This window comes from Cervus elaphus, chromosome 29 (assembly GCF_910594005.1).
Source record: "Cervus elaphus chromosome 29, mCerEla1.1, whole genome shotgun sequence".
NCBI classification, from domain to species: domain Eukaryota; kingdom Metazoa; phylum Chordata; class Mammalia; order Artiodactyla; family Cervidae; genus Cervus; species Cervus elaphus.
In genome coordinates this window covers 7,323,893-7,339,383 of record NC_057843.1, presented here as the reverse complement: position 1 = coordinate 7,339,383, position 15,491 = coordinate 7,323,893, and positions in this window count along the sequence as shown.

Genomic DNA, 15,491 nt, shown 5'->3' with positions numbered 1-15,491 from the left:
CACAGGAGAGAACATATTCAATCCCTGGGTTGGAAAGATGCCCTGGAGAAGGAAATGGCAACCCACTCCAGTATTCTTGCCTGGGAAATCCCATGGACAGAAGAAAGAGCCTGACAGGTTACAATCCATGGGGTCTCAATGAAGTGACTTAGCATGCTCACACTCTTTTCCATGATCAGAAAAATGGCAACAGGAGCAAATCTGTGAAAACAATTGGATTTATTAAAGCATCCCAACTAATCTGAAAGAAATATTAATGCCATGTACAAATGTATAGCTATGTTTGCAATATTTTAATTAGAAAAAGGAAAGAATTGGTAATTTTGATTATCTCACTCATATATGACCTGCATAATTTAAAAAAAAAAGAAAGAAGAAATCCACTAGATTTCAATCCACTTAAAATATGGAACGATGGATTCAAGCCAAAATCAAGTTTTGTTTCTTAAATGTGAATAAGCACTTCAAAACTGTTGCAACCTCAATTTTCTTTCTGCAATAAATACATAACAGAATGCTTTCTGGTAACTAAGAACAAAAATTATAAGAAAAATCTTTATGTCAGCCTTTTTCCAAGGAAAGATTTACAAGACAGTCAAGTAAGGAAGTACTCGGAGGGAGTAGTCATATCAAGCAGCTACTAATTAATTCAAGGACCAATCTCCTTATCACTGCAAATTACCCACCATCCAGAAAAGGTGAATCCAAAGAACTTCATAAGCTGCCTCAGTCATTAGCAGTGGGATTGGACATTTGAGCAAGCCTGAGACAAAGTGGGGCTTCTAGCCTAAGGAAAATGTTTATACATGTCTTGGTATACAGTTATTTTGATGGATTTTCACTTCCTTAAGTCCATGGCCTTAGACAATGATACACTCTGATCCATGTGGTAAGCTATTTATTGCTATTGACACAATTTTTTCAATTTCTTGGAATAGGTAATTCTCTGAGAAGAGACAATGATTTTTTTAAAATAGTGACTTGATATCCAAAGTTCAAGTTTTTGTAGTATAAAATATCTTTATAATCAAGAAAAATAATAAAACTATTTTCATCTTGGAAATAAATAGTGGTTTGATGTCAAAATGACTTGGCATTTATGGGAAAAAAGGTTTACCTTTCTTCTAACATTATTTTATCGGTAGCCCAAGCACCTTGGCACCTCATGATAGTGGTAAAATCTCTAGATACAAACCCAGTTGTTGTTTAGTCACTCAGTGGTGTCTGACTATTTTGTGACCCCATGGACTGTAATTGACAGGTTCCTCTGTCCATGGGATTTTCCAGGCAAGAATACTGGAGTGGATTGCCATTTCCTTCTCTGATAAATATTGTAGGGATTACTATAAAAATATTTTAGTTTTTTACAGTATATTTTTAATTCATTCAACTTTGTATGTGTCAAACACATACAAAGGAATAACAAAACAAAGATTACACACAGCACAATGTAAAAGCTTGATCCTATTTAATTACATTAATTTTAAGGAAAAAATTTATATCAACATATTAGTCTTTCACAGAAATGAATATTATGTTATACAAAAGCCGGGTTCATTGAAAATTAGGTTTGTTGCTTGGTGGGTGTTGAGCCAAGAGACACAAGCAAGTCAAAGATCTGGAGAAGAAAGGGTTTACTACTTGCAGTAACTAAGGTGAACATCGGGGATATTTCCCAAAATAATGTCTCCAAAAATCTTTGATTTATTGGAATCTGATTTCTTTTTCAATCAGGTTTTATGTTCAGTACTATGATAGTCTCTGAGAAGACTCTAAGCATTCGGGCACTCACATCGGCTGAAATGAATTTTTGAAATCCAAAACATCAATCATTCCCCTTCCCTCAACCATACTTTAAAACAATTTCAGTTGGCTTCCTTTAGTTAAAATAGATTCTTAACCTTGATATGAAGTTTCAAATTTACTCATGCTCCATTCAGATGTGCAAAAAAAGAAGAAGAAAAAAAGCTTTTTGTTTTCTTTTAACTGCTCTGATCTTAAAAACTCTCATCCTGAGAGATAACAAAGGAAAAAAAATAATCTGAAAAGTCAAATGATGGGGAAATTTTGGTACATGCTCACGCAAACAGTTTCTAGGCAATTCAGATTGCTTCGATGAGACAGCTAAATGTCAAACCGAAGTTTTATCTCTGCACTTAACCTGCCTCCTGGATGATAATCAAGTTTAGGAGGGAAGCTGAGTGCTGAAGAATTGATGTTTTTGTATTGTGGTGCTGGGGAAGACTCTTGAGAGTCCCTTGAACAGCAAGGAGATCAAGCTAGTCAATCCTAAAGGAAATCAAACCTGAATATTCATTGGAAGGAGTGATGCTAAAGCTGAAGCTCCAGTACTTTGGCCACTGGAAGAGCATTGGAAAAGACCCTGATGCTGGGAAAGATTGAGGGAAAGAGGAAAAGGGAGCAACAGAGGATGAGATGGCTGGATGGCATCACGAACTCAATAGACATGGGTTTGAGCAAAGTCTGGGAGATAGTGAAGGACAGGCAAGCCTGGCGTGCTGCAGTCCATGGGGTTGCAAAGAGTCAGACATGATTTAGCGACTGAACAACAAGAAGGAAGTGGATAGTGGTGGGAATTGTAGGGAGGGGGAGAGAAATAAAGGGTATTAAAGATGTTAAATTTAGACTTCCCTTGTAGTCAAGTAGTTAAGAATCTGTCTTCCAGTGCAGGTGACACAGGTTAGATCCCTGGTGGGGGAACTAAAATCCCACATCCCAAGAGGCAACTAAGCCCAGATGCTACAAAGAACAGCAAGTGCCGCAAAAAAAAAAAAAAAAAAAAAAAAGATGTTAAATTCAGCAATAATGATGACAACTAAAACTGATGTACTCACACACTCTCTCCATGAGAATTCAAGACATCAATAAGTATGTAAACAACAATGATAATATTTAAAGGCATTTCTACAACTTCTAGAAAATGGTTTAAATACAGACAAAAGATCATTTATTTTCCTAATTGTTCAATAAACATTTTGCTAAACAAATTTTTAAGGTATTGAGTTTCCCTAAAGCTATCTTTTCTGAAAATTATTCTCTTCATCAGACAGCATGGTTTAAAATTTCAGGCGTGATCAAAAATTTTTTTTTTTATTTTTGTTTCACCATAGATAGTATACATGCTGTTCTTTTGAAATATCCCACCCTCACATTCTCCCACAAAGTTCAAAAGTCTGTTCTGTATTTCTGTGTCTCTTTTTCTGTTTTGCATATAGGGTTATCGTTATCACCTTTCTAAATTCCATATGTATGTGTTAGTATGCTGTAATGTTCTTTATCTTTCTGGCTTACTTCACTCTGTATAATGGGCTCCAGCTTCATCCATCTCATTAGGACTGGTTCAAATGAATTCTTTTTAATGGCTGCATGAAGACACTCTGACTATATGCTTCCCCACAGTGATACAAACCAAAGGACACTAAAGTCCTGGCCTTCTTTTCAAAACCTGTTTTAAAGTATTTAACAGGAGGATACTGAACTTGACAGTAAGGTTTCTGGAAGTTATCAGCCTCAGTTTCTGTACAAATGCTGCCTCTTCCAGGCACCCCCGGCTGTGTCAGAATTTCCCCACCACAGCAACTTGTGGTCAATGTGACACAGTCATAGGGACCCGGACTAACAAGGCATGTCTGGCAGAGGGGGTATTTGACCAAGCTGGGAATTCCAGGAAAATTACCGAAAGAGAACACATTAAATGCTCATTAATTCAACCAATATCTCATGGACACCAACGTTCTGGAAGACTTTTTGTTGTGCTTAACAGTAAAAATGAGTAAGATATCCCTCCCACCCTTGAATAACTGATACTTTGTTTACAGACCAGAGAGAATGAACTACTAGCCTTAGTTGTTGTTCTTTAGTCGCTAATGTGTCCAACTCATTGCGATCCCATGGACTATGGCTCACCAGGCTCCTCTGTCCATGGAATTTTTGAGGCAACCCACTGGAGTGGTTTGACACTTCCTTCTCTGGAGGCGTATCTTCCCAACCCAGGGATTGAACCCAAGTCTCCTGCATTAACAGGCAGATTCTTTACCACTGAATCACCAGGGAAGCCAAGTGTAGAGCACACATCAACCCTTGAAAGTACTTCAGAAAACGGAAATGCTGATTTTTCTACTCAGGGGCCACTATTTTATATTTTGATTTCTCCTAATATAAGAATGTCCATTAGACATTATCTAGGAAAAAATAGGTTTATTTCTCTGAACATATATCCTTCACTAGGTTCCAAGCCTCATTGTAGTCACTTTTTGAAAAGTAATCCATTACTTATTAAAACAATATTGAGAAGTATACATTATTATTTTTCCCTGTTTTATAGATGAGGAAATTGAGGCTCAAAGCCCATAAGTAGCCCATCCAGGTTTACACAGAGAGCAAGTAAGTTACCTTTAAGTAAGATAATCAAAGATAAAATTTTTTTTTAAAACTGTATCAAAATAAAAAGGAAAAAAATCACATTCCATAATCAGGGTTTAAATTAAATCAGAACGGGATTCTTTAAGATTTTTCATTGCCATACTAATTAGGACAAAATGTTCTGTCCTTGATATCTAAAGATGTCCATGAGAGAATAAAATATGGAAAAATAAAATATTCCTCCCCATATCAGGTTATCTTACTATCCTCTTCAGACTGGGTAAAGAACAATTAATTAAACTATATGAACCTTCCTTGGATCTATTTAAATGTTTGGCTTATGCACCCTCTATCAGGGAAAACATTTAATCACAGGTTCACATGGTAATTACCACTAGGCTATGGTTTACTCATCTGAAAAGTGGGGATAAGGACAGTACATACGCTGTAGGATAGTGAAAGGATATCTCCTTTTATGATGTGACGGCATAGCATCCAGGTAGAATACATAGGAACTGAAAAAGAACATTCTTCACCATGGCACTTATGCTTTGCTATAAACAAAACATAGCTATAAAGAAAAAGGAAACTTAACATCCACACAATCAAAATGCTGGGACTTCCCTAGTGGTCCAGTGGTTAAGAGTTCACCTTCCACTGCAGGGGACACAGGTTTGATCCCAAGTTAGGGAATTAAGATCCTTTATGCCATATGTAGAGGCCAAAATAATAATAATAAAATTAAAAGAATAAAAATTAAAAATACAAAAACTGCAAATTGGCTTCTCAGAAAAAAAGTAAATGCCAACACGTAAATCAACCAATAAACCAACATGGGCTCAAAAACTTCCTAAGACTTCCTCAGCCCACCAAAAACGTTCCTTTTCTCAGGTTAGCAAATGGGCTTCCTTATCTTTCTAGTATTAAAAGTTTAAAAAAACAAATAAAAAACTTTATGCTTCAAAGCAATATGAGACAAAGTCCTACTTATGTTGGAAGCCCTTACGGAACTTATGTACTTCTGACCTCTTGGTAAAATGACTAAATCAGTACTTTAATGATAAATGATTGGGCTATCAGACACGAACAATCAATCCAAGAATCACATCTTTGAGGGCAGCTCAAGTTTTTAGCTGTATTACATCTTGGACTAGGAAAGGAAAGTCATCCACATGTCTGTCTGATTATGCTATCTCGAAAAATAAGCATTAATTAACAAGCTTCACTTTGTCTGCTGTGCTTAGTCACTCAGTTGTGTCCAACTCTTTTGCAACCCCATGAACTATAACCTGCCAGACTCTTCTGTCAGTAGGATTTCCCAGGCAAGAATACTGGAGTGGGTTGCCGTTTCCTCCTGCCGGGGATCTTCCGGACCCAGGGATGGAATTTGAGTCTCCTGCATCTCCTGCATTGCAGGTGGATTCTTAACTGTTGAGTCATTCAGGAAACCCAAGCTTCACGTTAAGAGATTGAAATTCTAGTATTTTAGTGCAGATTAAAAAATAGGATGTAAACTGAATCTTCTGTTGTAAAACTGATGGCTCCCTTGAGCTAATTATCAGAGCAAACTTAATATAAACCAAGATGCTTCAAGAATTGAATCAACTGATTCAATTGGTGACCATCAGATTCACCGGATTTCTGAACTCAGAAAAGTATATTTTTAATTTTACAAGAGTTCTCATCAGACCTTTGCACTGGCTAGCTAGGATAATATCTTTGTGTTGGGCTCCCTACCTCATTGGTTTCCGGTCTCCCGTTCTTTCGGAAACCCAGACCAATCTTCAGTCCTAACCTCTGGCTCAGTCCTTTCTCTAGTCCCACGCTCCTGCGGATGGTGCACACAAGACCTTCTCTTGGACAATCTGCAGTAACATCTCCTGGTAACTGCTGGTGTGCTAAGGTGCCTACGTTTGTTTTTGTTTTGCACAGAACCTTAAATCCTAAAAAGTGAAGCACACCACCTTCTGACACACCTGTTCACTTTATGTCTAAGAACTGTGGTCCCAGAAACTGTAGATATCTACAAAGATGACAAAATCTTTCTAAAAACAACCCAGGCCATTATGAGAAATATTCCAATTGGACAAGACTATTTATTTAAGAAATGAACTCAAAAGCAAGGACTCCCAAATCAAACATACCGAAATACCTATTTTAATTGGCATGCAGGAGCCTCCAGAGACTTAAAAATTGCAAAATAGCTTCATGTAAAAATTTGTTGCGCATGGTAATGTATAAATGGCAACCTTAATCTCCCAATTCACTGCACCTCCCTTCCCCATGTCCAGAAATCCATTCTCTATGTCTGTGTTTCTATTCCTGCCCTGCAAATAGGTTCAGCTGTACCATTTATATGCATTAATATGTGGTATTTGCTTTTCTCTTTCTGACTTACGTCACTTTGTGTGACAGTCTCTAGGTTCATCTATGAATGATCCAAATGTGTTCCTTTGTACGGCTAATAATCTAGGGGGTCCAAGAGGGAGGGGGTGCATGTGTACATATAGCCGGTTCTTTTTGCTGTACAGCAGAAACTAATACAACACTGTAAGGCAACTATACACCAATTTAAAAAAAAAATATTGCAAAAGTTAGTGAAAAATTAAAGACTGCAGTGCCTAAATCGAAAGACTGAGTGACATAACTTTTACTGCTCCCCTCTGTCCTCCTTCAGGTGTCTGCCTGTCTACAGTGCACAGTCCAGACAGAAAATTAAATTTTCCATTGTTCCCTCCTTTCCAAATCCAGACCCATTGTGAAGCTGAGTCCCCCTAAAACTGAGCTCCTCCCTGAGTTTATGATTAAACTCTCTGCCCATTATCCCCCTTCTCATCCAACACTTATTCTTCACATGACTGATGAGTATCAAAGTAAAGGGGGGATTGAAACCAAGTAGGACCCTATGGGTATGAATCCTTTCCTTGTTCCTAATTTTTTTGTTTGGTCTGTTTTCCTGTCTCTGGCTAACACCCCAGAATTAGTGAACTTTGTTTCCAGGATCTGTAAAAAAAGAAAAAGAACATGAGACAAGGGTAACCAGAATAAAACTTCTTGTGTTGTCTACAGACACTTAAAATTAGACTGGCATCCATGGCTGTCACTTTTTTCATTCTGATTCAAATAGGAATTCCCAGGAGCCATTCATGATTCAGCACTCGCTTCCTCTGGTAAGGTCCTACTTCACTGGCCAAGGCTACCTGCTTCACCCAAATTAACACTTCTAGGGAAGTTGAAACTTAGTCACATAAGATCACTGAGTAAGCACTGAGCTTACCCAGGTGGCTCCATCAATGGAGTCTTTCTTTGATTTATTGGTTTTCTGGTTATTTATTATTTGGTTATTTATTTATTTATAAATATTGGTTATTTATGTATTGGTTATTTATTTCTTTGATTATTGATTTTGATTGGTTTGGGTCTTGGAGACTACAGTTCTGACATGAACTCAGACACTGGGAATTATCCTGTGGATAGTAGTTACAGAGTCTCCTGGCATGCTCTGTACTCTCAAGGGTTTTCCATGCCTGTCCACAGCCACTCACCACCAAGCACATAATCTCTCTGAGACTGAAACATCAAAAAAAGGAACAAAGAGAACTGACTTAAATATTGTGAACCTAAAGTCGTGGCATGTGAGTATCAGAGAAATTAAGGTCACAAAAACATTATGACCAATGACTATCACACAAGGATCAACAAAAACTGTAAGAATTTCAGAATGGGAGCTGGAAATGATCCTCATGCCTTGCAATTTGATTACATTTTTCAATGAAGCTGAGTCTCTAATCAAAAGGGAAGAATTGTTTTTAAAAAAAAAGGACAGAGAAGCCCAAAATTGGGTCACTTGCTTCACATAACAGCAAATCAAGATTTAATATCTAACCTAATTACAGTTTCCGCCTCTCCCAGAAATGTGACCTTTAACCAGTTAATCTGGAATTACCTGATCAGTACTAATGAGGTCACCTGCAGGATAGAACCCCACCCATCTCCCAAAATATGACCTTGCTGGAAACAACCCACTCTTTGTTAGAAACTTCCTTTTTCTACCCCTTTCTGCCCAGAAAACCCTTCCATTTGACAGCTCCTCAGAACCCCTTTCTGCCGGCTAAATGGGATGCTCCCTGATTCACGAATCATTAAATTAAGCTAATTAGATCTTCAAATTGCTCAGCTGGGTTTTGCAGAGACATCACTTTGCTGACAAAGGTCTATAGAGGCAAAGCCATGGTTTTTTCAGTAGTCATGTAAGGATGTGAGAGCTAGACCATAAAGAAGGAAGAGCACTAAAGAACTGAAGCTTTCGAACTGTGGTTCTTGTGAAGACTCTTGAGAGTCCCTTGGACAGCAAGGAGATCAAACCAGTCAGTCCTAAAGGAAATCAACCCTGAATATTCATTGGAAAGACTGATGGTGAAGCTGAAGCTCCAATACTTTGGCCACCTGATGTGAAGTCTAACTCATTGGAAAAGACCCTGATGCTAGTAAATACTGAAGGAAAAAGGAGAAGGAGTGACAGAGGATGAACTAGTTAGATGGCATCACCAACTCAGTGAATTTGAACAAACTCTGGGAGATAGCGGAGGACAGGGAAGCCTGGTGTGCTGCAGCCGATGGGGTCACAAAGACTCAAATATGACTTAGTGACTGAACGACAACAACAAATTCCTCAAAACAAGTGCACTGCAGAAAAGGCAGTAACTTGCTTCATGATGAGTTCTATGCTAAGTACTTCAGATATCTTTTCTCACGTCACACTATATTTATTCATTCATCTGTTAACAGATATCTAAGTTGTTTTCATATACTGGCTGTTGTGAATTTGGAAGTGCAGATACTGCTTTGAGACACTTATTTAATTTCATCTGGGTATGTACTCCAAAGAAGGATTGCTGGATTACACGGTTAGTTCTATTTCTGGCTTTCTGAAGTATTTCCACACTGCTTCCCATAATGGCTATACCAATTTACAATGCCACCAACAGTGCACAAGTGTTCCAAAAAGAACTAGGTCTTGAGGTAGACAAATCAGGGCTTAAAACCATGATCTGTGAACTTGTAGACATTTTTGCCAAGGGGGAAGGCTGGGAGGAAGGGACAGTTAGGGAGTTTGGGATCGACGTGTACACACTGCTATATTTAAAATGGATAATCAATAAGGCCCTACTGCATAACACAGGGAACTCTGCTTAATGGTATGTGGCAGCCTGGATGGGAGGGGAGTTTGGGGGACAATGGATGTATGTATATGTATGACAGATTCCCTTTGCTATCTTAAACAATCATACTTAAAACTATCATAACATTGTTAATAAGCTATACTCCAACACAAAATGTTTTTGGTGTTAAAAAAAATTAAAACTAAAAAACGAATCTAAAAAAAAGCAGTAAGAACTGTGTTCTACCTTTTTCAAGCTATGTGATCGAAAGTCATGTCACCTCTCTGAATTCTAGTTTCCCTGTATGTAAAAAGAAATTTTCATCCTAGGGCTATAAAGATTTGATGATAAAAAGCAGCTTTATAGTACCTAGCACAAAACCCATCAAAACAATTTTGGATCTTTTTTTCTTTCTACCTGCCCTGATTTCCACTCAGTTGTGAATTTGATAGCACAGATTAATTGCCTGCTCACAGAAGTACACCGCATTTTCATAGGTACAGCCAAATGCTCCTCAAGTGTTGGAAACCATCTTCCCAGTGTCTTCTCACTCTCTGCTTTAATGTTGGCACTACTAAAAATGGAGTAACTGCCTCTTGCTACCTTGCTAAGAAGGCAGAGATGGGGTTGCATATGATGCTGCTTAAGACGCGATCTGAGCATTTAAAAAGAGTTTCCATGTAAAGGACAAGGGATGCCAATCAGGTCAGCTGTGGGCAAGCTTGGAGGAAACTCTCTGACTTATTTATTACTATTTTAAAGCATAAAGTATTGAAATTTTCAGAGAGATTTATTCCAAAAGGTCTCTTCTTTATGACTCAGTGGACAATTTCTTTCCTACAAAGATTCAGGCAATTTTTCAGGAATGTGAATTATTGGGTGCCAATGCTGAGCACAGGAATCAAATTAACTCTTATTGTAAAACATTCATCTATTCCCCTGGTGCTTTTCCTAAAAGTATTAGAAATAAGACTCTTAAAAACTGTTGCTAGGAGGTTCTAGAGACCAACTTCAAGAAACAAAATAGGTAAGGTCAAAGCTTTATCAGAATATGACAGTATTTAACTTGACAGGACAGTTTTGATATATATTCATCTTAAAACATAACGCCTGGATTCTGAGGTCCAGAGCCATATTCTCTGAATGCCTGTCTGTTGCTATCTATATTACATATATTCTCCAAAAGATTCACTTGGATCAAGGGTAGATTTTTCAAGGAGAAACATCATCAGCAAAAAAAAAAAAAAAAAAAAAAAATGCAGGTGTTGAAAGGATTGAAGACAGTAGAGTGAAGAGGCAAAAATACATGTTATGCAGGATTATCAGGCGCCTGAGCTTGTGCCAGGTTTTAGAGAAAAATGAAACTGAGGGGAGACAAGATCAAAAGTACAAAGCCCAGAGGATTTGAGGGAATCACTTTTAATTATTGATCTCTCTTAGTTAGCCTCAGAAGCCCCAGAGAATTTTCTTCAGGAAACTGTCTAATTTGAAAGTCCAAGATTTTGTTTGTTATCAAAGCTAAAGCAAAAGTAAAAAACTGATAAATATTGAAGGAGTGAAAAATATTTTAGTTGCTTCATCTCATTATCAGTTATAGCAAAATTATAGTATAGAAGAATTAACTATCTTTATTACTCACTTACAGAAATACAGAGAAAGTAAACAATCTTATTCTTCTACTAAAAAATAGACCTTACATGCTGGGGGAAAGAGTTAGGGAGTTTGGGATGGACATGTACACACTGTTATACTTAAAGTGGATAACCAATAAGGACCTATTGTATAGCACATAGAACTCTGCTCAATGTTATGTGGCAGCCTGGATGGGAGGGGAGTTTGAAGGGGAATGGATACATGCATATGTATGGTTGAGTCCCTTTCCTGTCCACCTGAAACTATCACATTATTAATTGTTCAATATAAAATAGAAAGTTTAAATTTGAGATAACAGTAAAAAAAAATAGACAAAGACACCCACATTCCTTGAAAACCTTGTTTTGCTATTTATACCAAAGGTGGATATACAGAAGTACTACTATGTCATGAAAATCAGATTTCTTAAGGTTTGCTGATGTGGATAAAGTAAATGAGAGAATATCAGATATTTCTCTCTACTAAAGCATTAAGAATACTTGCTTATTTTTAAAGTCTGTTGTGCCAAGAAAATACCATGAATTAGCATCTTCTTATCTCAGCCAGGTTCACAGCCAATAGGATTTACTGATCACCTGCTCTGGGGTGGGATCAATGCCAGCCCCGCCTCTTTTTTATTAGTTTGGCTATGCTGAGTCTTCCCCGTGGTGCACAGCCTTCTCTAGTTGTCAGTATGTGGGCTTAGTTGCCCCGAGGTTAGTTCCTGACCAGGGATCAGATCCTGGTGCCCTGCATTAGTAGGCCAATTCTTAACTACTGGACCACCACAGAAGTTCCAATGCCGGCTCTTTCTTTCCTGGCACTTTCACCTCAAACTCCAGGACGGTGCTGTTCTGTATCACCATCCCAGCCTCACCATTGAAGTCTCATTATAGTAATTTCACTCCTCTTTCAACATCTAGCATCCATAAGGTTTAGATGGCATTGTAGAAGGCAGACCAAAAGTTGGACCATTTGTTTGTAAAAATTGTTCTGATGCCTGACTCATGTGGAAAGTTGCTTCAACAATTCTGTGAATTTTCCACTGAAATTTCCAATGTGTCTCTCCTACACAGAGAGCCCCAGACATAATATTATTGTTTCATTTCATCTGACATTAGGATGACACAGAGGAATAGTAACATATGCAAATAAATGCCTCAGAAATATTCTTGATGACAGTATATAGTTAGAGTGAGAAGCATGAATGGGTTAACCTTATCAATTAACCTCTAGGAAGAAAAGCATAGGATCTCTCTCTCTCTCTTTTTAACCTAGAAAGCCTTTTATTAAAGACTAGGATGGAACCCTCATGGGCCTCTCAACCTCCACTTCCGCACTTCCCCATTGCAACCCCCATCTCTTGAACCTTAATATTAAGTCAATGCTTCAATTTGTCCCTAGCATATAAATTTCACAGAAAATCCAGCAAGTGATATAGAGATTTTTCAAGATGAAAAGATACTGAGTATTTTGAAATATGATAACACAAAAACAGCAGAATTTTTTTCCTCTGCTTCATACGGCTTTAATCTGTAATGGGAAGACTTTTTCCCAGTTAAGAAATGATGGAGTGGAGATGGAGGATAAATTAAGAGTCTGGGATTAATATATATACATTGCTATATAAAAAAGAGATAATAAACAAGGACCTACTGTATAGCACAGGGAATCTACTCAGTATTCTGTAACAACCTAAATGGGAAAAAAAAAAAAAATCTGAATAAGAATAGATATAGTGGCTAAGATGGAAAATAATCTGCCTGCAATGCAGGAGACCTGGGTTCAGTCTCTGGGTCAGGAAGATTTTCTGGAGAAGGGAATGACTACCCACTCCAGTATTCTAGCCTGGAAAATTTCATGGACAGAGAGGAGCCTGGTGGGCTCCAGTCCATAGGATCACAGAGTCCGACACTACTGAGGGACTAACACTTTCAATTCATTTTTTCTTTTTCATAATTGGATGAGTTTGCTGTATACCTGAAATTAATACAACATTGTAAATCATCTATACTCCAATACAAAATTTAAAAATAAATTAAAAAGAAATGACAAGCAGCTGAACTTTGTATAATCATTAGTGGGAAGAAGCAGAAATAAAAGAATAGCTTAAAATTTCTGAACGACATTAAGATTTTGAACCATAAAATCTCACTTGCCATCACAGAGATCAATGCCCAATTTTTTTCTCTGAAGTTGTTCGCTTTCATCCAGACTGTTATCTCAAGATTTATTTCACAGTTTACTCTGCCTGTGATCTTTCACTTTGTTATTTTTCGCAAGTTTATTTAACTTATACCATACTGATTATTTTTTAATGATAGGATTTTCAGTTTAAACCTTGCTAATTACCAATAATGTTTATCACTACAGATGTTTATTTGGTTCTGAAAGCAGAACCAAATGTGTCCCTTATCTCAGCCTTCCCCTGCCCCACTCTCCTCCCCATATGCCAAGTAAACAAAAAAGCAAACCTCTACTGCCATCCGGTGGTGCCTCTGAGTTTTTTCAAATAAAACCTCTGGTGCAGCAAACCATGACTAGAATTTTAAAAGGATTCTCTCTCTTAAATGGCTAGAATGTTTTATATATTTTAATCTGAAAAAACTAGATATAAAAATTTTTTAAATAAACTGTGCATGTCTATTATATGTACACTATTATCGATAATACCATTTTTATCATTACAACAAGATCATGAATGAAGTGATGGCCCATTCCCATCTTACCATGTTGGACATGTGACTTCTTTAACTTCTTATTATAAAATAGAGATTCACATGAAGTTAAAAAAATATCACATAAACTCCCATGGAAAAAGTGCCAAACTCTTTTCAGAGTAGTTGTACCATTTTAGATTCACATTATAATTGTGTGAGAAATTTAGGTTCTCAGCATCCTGGTTAGCATTTGGTCTTTCTACTGTTTCTTATTGTACATACTGACACATATATAGAGATGTCTTGTTGCAGCTTTCAGGTTTATTTCCCTAATGGCTAAAGATGCTGAATTTTTTTTCGTATGCTTATAGGCTGTCTATATCTTCTCTTTGGGAAATACTTGTTTGTACCTTTTACCCATTTTCAATTTTTCTTTTTTTGCTGCTGACTTTTGACAGTTCTAATTCTAGTTATAACTCTTTTGTCAGATAAGCAGTTTGAAAACATTGTCTACCAGGATATAGCTTGTCTTTTTATTCTATTACTAACAGGAACTTTCATGGAGCAAAAGTTTTTATTTTTTTATTGAAATATAGTTGATTTACAATGTTGTGTTAGTTTCAAGTTCATATTAAAGTGATTTTTATACATATATACACACATACATATATATATATATATATAAAACATCAAAAGGGTGATACATAAATATATATAAAAAGTTTTTTATTTTGATGAAATCTAGTTTAACAAAAAAATTTTATGTCACTTTTATCACACTTTTGATGTCATGTCCAAGAGTTCTGCCCAGGCCTACCTCCTAAAGATATTCCTCTCTGTTTTTGTTTCAAATGTTTTATAGTCTCACACTGTATATTTAAATCTCTGATCTATTTTGAGTTTACTTATGAATAAGACATGAGGTTTGGGGTGAGCTTCGCTTTTTAGTATGTTCAATTGCTCCAGCACCACTTGCAGAAAAGACTGTGCTTCCTCCATGGAATTACTTCTGCACTTTTGTCAAAAATCAGTATATAACATAGGATTTTTATTTTGCTTTATAGTTAAATACATTGTATGAGGACTCCCAACCACATTCCTTTGGTGAAACTAATACAGAAAAAATTTAAAGAGATAATTTGATAAAAATGAAAATGAAAGCTCAATAACATGAAATGTTATTGACTAGAAATACACAGAAAATTATTCAAGATGAGAAACAGGTTCATATATATAATCTTAACCTCACTAGCTGAATTCAAACCTAACTTTAAATGAAAAACTATATAACACATCAGATGAAAGTGGGTCCTTACAATGGTTTCCATGGCTTAAATCCTGGAGGAGCCCTTTACCAGCAACAGGACCTTGGAGCTCCAGCAACTAAAACTTTGATTTCTGCATTTGTCATCCTTGAACTATAAGCAATAATTCATGTCTCTCTTTGAGTTGCTGTGAGGCTGAGTTAATAAACATGAAACACTTCACACAAGAGAAATGCAGTCAATGCCAGCTATCACTAGTCAGATTCAACATAAAAAGCCTGATAATTACAGCGAAAGCTTTAAGTCAAATCTGTTTGTTAGGGTGAGCTATATTCATCTTAAACCTTAAGCAGGTCCTGTACTCTAAGTTTATTTCCTGCTTGTAAAGT